The sequence below is a fragment of the Talpa europaea genome (genome assembly GCF_964194135.1).
Source record: "Talpa europaea genome assembly, chromosome: 9".
Taxonomy (NCBI): Eukaryota; Metazoa; Chordata; class Mammalia; order Eulipotyphla; family Talpidae; genus Talpa; species Talpa europaea.
This window is the reverse complement of record NC_140076.1, coordinates 14,235,785-14,244,548: the sequence shown is the minus strand read 5'-3', so window position 1 is coordinate 14,244,548 and position 8,764 is coordinate 14,235,785.

Genomic DNA, 8,764 nt, shown 5'->3' with positions numbered 1-8,764 from the left:
CCTCCCGCCGGGGCCGCTGCCCGCCCGCCGCCGCCTCGCGCCGCCGCCGCCGCCCGCCCGCCCGCCGGGCCTGGACTCTACCCCTGGGGCCGGTCACACAGACATGGAGCCCGCACCGGGGGGAGGGGGTGGCAGGGGAAGGGGGGCCCCGGAGCCTCCTCCGCCTTCGGAAACAAAGAAATGACAATTCCGGGGCCCGCCCGCCCCAGCGCCAGCCAGCCGCCTGCCCCGCCTCCTCGGTCCGACGGACGGCCCTTCGGGCCAATCGGAGGCGCCGCTACGCCGCTGCCGGCCAATCCCAAGGCCCGCTGAGGCCAAACGGACTCTAGAACCCGCCTCCTTGAAGGACAGAAGAATGCGCCAATCATGTTGGTGTCTGGGCGCGCGTCTGAGCCTATCAGAAAAGAGTTAAATAGAGGCTTATAAATAGGCCCTATAAATATAACACCCTATATTATGCCTTGCTGCGAAGGTACCCTCATGATTATTGGATTGCGTTTTGCTGTATTTTTACCCGTACTAGAGCGGGCCGGGCTACAGTCATTGTGGGCCGCCCCTCGCACCGAGAGCACCCGGCGGCCTGGCTCTGCGGCATGTGCGGGCTCCGCGCTGACATGTGCTCCCGGCGCTCGCGGCGTTATGTAAGGGGCTCGCAGCCTCCTCCCCGCGCGGGAGCCTCGGAGGGCAGCGCCAGGGGCCCTTTCTGCGGATCCCGGCCGCGTCGGTGCCGACGGGGGTACGAATGACAAAGCAAACCACACACACACAAACACACTCACGCCCGCCCCGCCAGCTTCAGCGACGTGGTGACAGCGCGCCGGCCAATCCGAGGCGGCGAGGGGCGGAGCCTTCCGCGGCCCCGCCCCCTGGCGCGCGTCACGGGGGCGGGGCCGCGGGCGCGCGCGACGTCGCGCAGGGCGCCGGGGGGCGTGGGTGGCGGCGGCGTGGGCTCCACGTCCGCAGCGCGGGCCGAGCGCCTGGTCCGCGGCCCCGCGCCTGCGGGGCTCGACGGCTGTGGGCGTCGGGGCCGTGTCTGCCCCTGGGCTAGGGGCGCCGACTGCGGGGACTGGGCCTGGCAGGGGGCCGCGGAAGCCGAGCCGGTGACCCTGCTCGCTGGACACCCCGATTTTGCGCTTGACGCTGTGCGGGGGGCTGTGCAGCTCTTTGCGCATTTACTCCTCATGACTCCCCTTCAAATAACAAGGAGAAAAGACAGCAAAGGGAAAGAACGGGAAGAAGGCGTGTCATTCAAGAAAACTGGGAAAATGTAGAAAAGTAGCAGGAGAAGGGGACGTACCTCGATCTCATCACCTTAATACGCCACTGTTAGCATTCTGTGTTTTTCCTTTCTGTGCAGTTTTCCTTTATTTCCATGGGTTATATTATTATTATCATCACTACTATTGTTATTAAATAGAATAGTGATCATGCTAGATACTAAATTTTGTATCCTGCTCTTTATATACATTTTTTTAATGGGTCACCCTTCCTAAACCTTATTGATGGTTGCAGAATCTCCTGTTAAATGACTACACCAACTTAACCACTCACCAACTTAACCACTCACCAACCACCAGGACTGCTTGGTGGTCTTCCAGCGTATTTTAAAAAACTTCCAGGGAGTAGGTGCCAGATGTTTTATCCTGAGATGGGTGAACCTCTCCCCGCCCTATATAACCTCGTAATCTATATAACCCACCCCAAGGAGGGACTAGAACTTCAACTACTACTCTCTGCTGTCTTACAAATCTTCAAAGATTCCCCCACTGCTTGGAGAAAGAAGGTCCGGTCTCTTTACTATGGCCCGTTCTCTTTATTATGGCATCCAGAGCTATTCCAGACTTCCCCAGGCAAAACAACCCTTATCTACTCACTGTTCTCAATCCCAGTACAACCTTATCTTCTCTCCTTCCTGCCTGTGCTCCCACACAGAACATCCTAATGCTGCTCCTAATCTATGGTTCCTTGGTGTGGTTTCTTGTCCACCCACCTAAGTGTAAATCTTGAGGGTTGGATCCATACCACATAGAGATGCAGTTTAGAAAAATGATAAGAGCATCTGCTTTTTCAGTCCAGGATTGAAATTCCAGCTTGGCCACTTACTAGCATGGGCAAGTTACAAAATCTCTCAGATCCTCTATCTCCATGTAAGTATCTTTTAAGTCTTGCAGGATAATGAACCTTCAGGGCCAGGCAGGCTGTAGGGAACAGCAAGTAATTACTGTTAAGCGTATACTTGTTTTTCATCCCTTACCTCTATACCAGCATGTTGCTAAAGTGGCACTGGGCAGCCAAGGATAACTAATTCCATGAGCTCAGAATTTCAACACAGCTGCCATCACTGTGAAAGATTTGAGTGAAATGCTCTGCTTGGAGCAGCAGGAAAAGGCTTCAGCTGCCAAGGCACATTGTTTCACGGAGGCCTAAGTACAGGAGGGACCTAAATCAAGGTGGATGGAGGCTTGGAGGCATGAGGGAGGATGTGCAATTGATAAGGTCCTGCCTCCAGACTCTTGGGAACCCCAGACCCAAGGAGGCCTTATCTCCATGACTGCAAGGATTAGCAGATTACCTGGTCAGAGACTAAGACAGCCAACTTCCTGAGGTTCGGGGCCGTGTATGTGGTCTTTTCCATTCCCCACTTGTCTTGGACAGTGTGCCGAGGCACACTGGGAAATTGATGGGTGAGAAATGCAAAGAAAAGATGAGAGAGCCACTGGGGACATGTTTCTGGAGCTCACAGTCCAGGTTGCCATCAAGTAGGTTCCTAAGAAGGGCATTTCATGCTGTGGCGGAGGTGTGGAGCAGCTGGGGGCTATTGGACCATGTGACTGAGCATTTCTGTTGGGCACAGGGCTATTTGGAAGCAGAAAAAACCAAACAGATAATCTGGGGGTGAGAAGAAGCAAAATCTGGAGCTGGGGATTCTAGTCCCAATTCAGATGTCAACTCCCTGGTGCCCTTGAATCACCTGCCTAGCCTGAACCAAGATTCCCCTCAGGAGACACTTCAAGCCCTATTTCACAGATGAGAAAACTAAGGTTCAAAGACACTAAGGTCACAGAACTGGTATGGTTGAACAATTTAACTCCAGGTACAAGCGGAGTGAGATCAGCCTTGACGCTTTGGACATTGGCTCTGGTGCCTGTAAAAGGCTACAGATGGTGATTGGGATGATAAAATGACCTCTTTGCCAAGGACGGGCTATAATAAGACAGAAAAAAATCCAGATATTAGGATAACTGTTGCTTCTACATGTATCTGTACCACCACCCCCAACCCCGCCCAAGAACCCTGGGGATGTTTGTGGTAATATTTAGAACACAGTTTGGAAATGACTCGAACATCCCACAAAAGGGACTGGTTAAACTCATGACCAAATATCCTTACCTTGGAAGTGACTGGAGGATACAGGCTAATTGCATATAACACAATGTGCACTCACTACTACTTGTATAATATGCACTTGATCTAATCCTCACAATAACCCTGAGGTAGAGATTATTACTGACACCATATTACAGTTAAGAAAACTGTGGCACGGAGCAGTTACATCAATTGCCGAAGCTCACATATTAAGTGCTAAGCTAGGATCCAAACATAGGCAGTCTGGTGTCAGAGTCTGGTCTTTTAGCCACCTTGCTATGGTGTTGCAGAAAGATGTTCCTGACTTGCTTATGATATGCTGTTCATAAAAACAGCATGTCACCAAACAGCATATGCCACATAATCGCATTTTTATAGGGGAAACGTAAGACATAAATCCACATGGATAGAAATCTGAAAGGATATATTTACACAAAAGCAAAGTAGAGTTGTTTTTTTGGAGATGTTGAAATCATGGGTACTTTAAGCTTTACACATCTCTGCATTTTTAAAGTTTTCTGCAGTCAATATGTAATTTATATAATAACTTTAATTGCAAACGTTTATGGAATGTTTGCTACCCATCTGACATTTGGGTGCATAGCTCATGAAATTCACACTATTTTGCTTCACTTTTCAGGTTAGGAAACAGACTCAGAGAGCTTGACAATCTCACCCAATGTCATACATCTAATAATCTGCAGAGCCACGATTTGAGCCCAGATTGCCTGACTCCAAAGCTGATGTTTGTTAACTGAATGAATGATTGACTTAGTCACACTTTAACCAGACATGCCAGAGCAGGGTCACACCCTTGGTGTGGTCAAGCTCCAGAGAAGGAATGGAGGGCCTACTTCCCTTGTCACTGCCCACAACTGAGCTTTACAATGCTTGAGTCAGGAGGGGAGGGCGTGGCAAGTATTCTCATAGAGTCCTCTTTGGACAAAAACGTGCATGATTACGTGTGAAATCTGCAGGCTCTCCCACCTGACTCATGAGACCTGGAGCAATCCTGGCCACTCACACTAGGGTGCCTCATTCACCGTACCGGCAGGGCTGTGGTCGTCCTGCTGCCCATGGGGAACAGACACTCGGCTTTCCAGGCAAGGGAAACACTTTTATTTTGCTGAGCCTGGTGAGCAAATTTGATGTGGGAGACCCAGCTTAAATCCGCCCCCATACCCGTTAGGAGGTTTGGGGTATCACAGGTTGAGTGGAGATGAGGAGGGGAGGAGTCTGGTTAGGGAAAGGAAGACGTGGAGCATATGTATTGGTGGTTCATGGCTCTTCATGGGTGTTCATTGGGGGAGGGGCTTACTAATGCTCCTGAGGAATTTGGAGAGTTTGAGCAACTCCCAGGTGCTTCTTTTGAGGTTTGCTCATGAGCCCTGGAACAGAGCTGCTTGATAACCTGTTCGGACTTGCTTTGGCCAATTTCTGCTGGCCAGGGTCTGCTGACTCTGCAAAAACAAACTGGCAAAAGTTTGTGAAAAGGAGGAGGGGGAGATACCCGGGAAGGGAACAACGAGCTTGCATTAGCCACTCCTGTGTGACACACTTGAACTTTGCAGAACTGTTTCTGATGATGGTTTGTTTTTTTTTTTAAGATTTATTTATTTATGCATACAAGAACTGGGGTACAGGCAAGAGGTGTAGGGGCTGAGAGGATTCACCAGACACAGAATGGGGGACAGAACAGGCAGACTGAATGAAATACACTGCTGAGGGGAGCAGCGGGCGAGTCAGGAGAGGTCTGCTGCGCCATGTGGGTAGCTCCCTAGGCGGGGATCGAACGTGTGCTGCAGTGGCTGTGGATAGCTTTCATAGGTTGCGACTTAACCCCTGCATCACCAGGGAGGCCCTCTGATGATGGTTTAATGGCTCCAATTGTCCACCTTCACTTGCCAAGGTTTTCAAGCATGTGTAACAGATTTTCGGACATGTAGTAACCTTGTGAGGAAAGCAGAGTCGCTCATTTTATTTAACTCATAAGCAAATTAAGACTGTGGGTGGCTTAGTAGATGGAAGGCAGAATTGCGAAGTAGTTAGCAACACAAGCTGTGGTGTCAGATGGATCTGGGTTGGGTCCCAGCTCTGCAATTTGCTGGCTGTGTGACCATGGCACTTGCACCACCTCTCTGAGCAGCAGTGTCCTCATCTGTGCTGATGCCTGTACTCACAGGCTTGGGGGAAGGATTAATTGAAATGATGTATGCAAAATGCTTAGCCCTGTGCATGGCATTCCAGAAATGGCAGCTGTTATTCATTCAACAAATATTTACTGAGCACCTGCTATGGACCAAGCTCCTACTATGGACCAAGCACCAGGTGGTGAGGATACAACAGTCAAAAGCCCCCATTCTCATGTTGCCTGGATCTGAGCTGGTGAGGGTAGTAGTATGCAGGTGTCTGGAGAGAGAAATGTTTCAGGCAGAGGCAGCAGCAGGTACACAGAGTGCTTCCCCCCCCCCAACATGTTGTTATGAAAAATTTCAAACAGACTAAAATAGTCGAAAAACTTGTATAGTAAAAAGCCATTCACCTCCCACCTAGATTCAACAATTAACATTTAACTATATTTGTTTTATGTCACATCTGCTTTATTTTGTATCAGATGCCCTGCCTTCAAGATTTGGAGATAGAATAACTAGATCTGTAGTCAGAAAACAAGGTTCTCTTGTAAGAGTCAGAGGGGAAAAGAGAACTCTCCCCTTTTGACACATCTTCTAGGAGAGGCCAACTGCTGCTGGGGACACCTTCCTTTTTGAAGGAAAGCCTCTCTGTTCAGCTAGGAGCTTTGTGCTCTCACCTGGCTATCAGTTCCTCCCCCGGGGCAGGATGAGGATGCACAAGGGCTTGGGATGCTGTAGAGCTGGCTGCCATCCACACTGAGTTTGCCATCTGCGACTGCAGGGAGGGGGTCTGGCAAGGAAAGGAAATCTTCAGTGCTCATCTGGCTGACATCCGGTGTCCCTGAGCAGCAGGTTTGGCTGCCTGGTTTACAAGCTTCTGGCCTAGGATCCAGGCCGGTGAGGGTCACATTCCTTTATCCACTGCAGAGGAGCACCTTCGTAAGGGAACCCTGTTTATGGGACGCTTTGACTGCCAGAAAAAGATTACAAATCAGAACCAAGGACAACCATGAGTGGAGCGGAGATCTCTGATCTCTTACCTCTAAGGATCGGGACACCCCCTCCCTTATTTACTGCTGGGGTAGCAGAGGGCTTGAAATCCTGCATTCACAGACATTTAGAATGTGAAGAAGATCTAGAAGTTCTCTGGGCTAGAGTTCAGCAGGCTGAACCAGAGGGCGGAAATTTGACTGCCTGGGTTAAAATCCCAGTTCCACTGCTTTTAGCCCTGTAACCTTGGGCAAATCATCTATCCTTTCTATGCCTCCGGTTCCTCATTGTAACACAAGGCTAATAGCACTCTCTTTGCAGTATCATTAGCTGCATTCATTGGTAAGGGCCTAGAGCCCCTGCAATGGCAAGTGCTTAATAAATGTGAGCTCTGCAAAACATCTAAAGCAAAAGTAACCAGCGTGAGTGGTTTGCAGTCATTTTTTCCTGTGTATGCGTTAACATATTGTTATTATTTTACAAAAGTGGGACAATACTGTGCAGACTGTTCTGTAACTTTTTTTTTAAATTTTTTTTAAAGATTTATTTATTCTTATACAAGAGCTGGGGTACCGGCTAGAGGCATGGGAGGTTGAGAGGATTCACCAGAGACAGAGCAGGGAGCAGAACAGGCAGATGACTGAAATACACTGCTGAGGGGAGCAGCAGGCACAACAGGAGAGGTCTGCTGTGCCATGTGGGAATCTCCCTGGCCGGCCAGGAATTGAACCCGTGCTGCAGAGGCTGCGAACAGCTTCACAGCGCAGTGCTCAACCCGCTGTACCACTGAGGAGGCCCTGTTCTGTAACTTGTTTTATCACAAAATACCTTAGCCTCTCCGACATTTAATATATCTTCAAAGTATTTTCCTCTGGATTTTCTACCTATGTTTAGAACCATCCTATTGGTGGCAAGTTGTGGGTCCTGTACTTTGCTTAACCAGTCCTCTACCATTGGATATTTAGATTATTCTCAATTTCTTCCTTCTGTAAAGCTGCATGAACAAGAAGTGACTGGAATCAACTGACTGTATGACATTGGATATGACCTTCTGGGTCTTATTTTCTTCACCCAAAAACAAAATAATATGATCCTACTAGGTGATTAAAGTCAATAGTGAGCCACTTCTGAGTTACCATCAAGACATCCATGACGGGCCTCCCCGGTGGCGCAGCGGTTGAGCGCTGGGCTACAAAGCTGCCTGCAGCCTCTGCAGTGCTGGTTCGATCCCCGGCCACCGGGTGAGGGTCCCACATGGCGCGCAGACCTCTCCTGCCGCCCGCTGCTCCCCTCAGCAGTGTACTTCGTCAGTCTGCCTGCTCTGCTCTCCGCTCTGACTCTGGTGAATTCTCTCACCCTCCCGTGCTTCTGACTGTACCCAGTGCATGTATAAATAAATAAATAAATCTTTAAAAAAAAAAAAGACATCCATGACAAGTATCCATCAGCTTCTGCTTGCATTCCTCTAGTGATGGGGTGCTCACTACCTGATGAGCAGTCCATTTATAACTGGGCAGTTATAATGGTCAATACAGTCTCACTCATGTGGTCAACATCTACCTCCCTATAACTCTTAGCCTAGTTTTATCCTCTGGGGCCCTACAAATTCAGTTTGTACTCAGTGGCTGGTGGATGGGGCCCGTGTAGATTCCTTCCTCTCTTCTTCCTTCTCTCCCTTCTCTCTTCCACCCCTCTTTACTCTCTTGTCTCCATCCCTCTATTTCTTTCTTTTTTTAAAAATTTTATTTATTTATTTATTTATTTATTTATTTATTTATTTATTCATACAAGCACTGGGTACAGTCAGAAGCGCGGGAGGGTGAGAGAATTCACCAGAGCCAGAGCGGGGAGCAGAGCAGGCAGAAGGACCGAAGTACACTGCTGAGGGGAGCAGCGGGCAGCAGGAGAGGTCTGCGCGCCATGTGGGACCCTCCTCCGGTGGACGGGGAGCAGCTGGGGATCAAACCGGCACTGCAGAGGCTGCAGGCAGCTTCGCAACCCAGCGCTCAACCGCTGCGCCACTGGGGAGGCCCCACCTCTATTTCTTGACGTACTGGACCTTCTGCTAAGAACATAAGTGTGGACCATAGGAGAAATTAGCTACAGGGTCAGAATTAGATCTTAGGCACCCTAAATTCCATTCTAGGGAGTGGAGGATTGGGGTACAGAGGTTTGTGGCCTTCCCCCATGAACTGTAGTGCTGGTACCCAGGCAGAGTGTTGGGATGTTCTGTGACGAGGAGCCCAACTTAAGGTTGATCAGAACTCCTGTTGGGT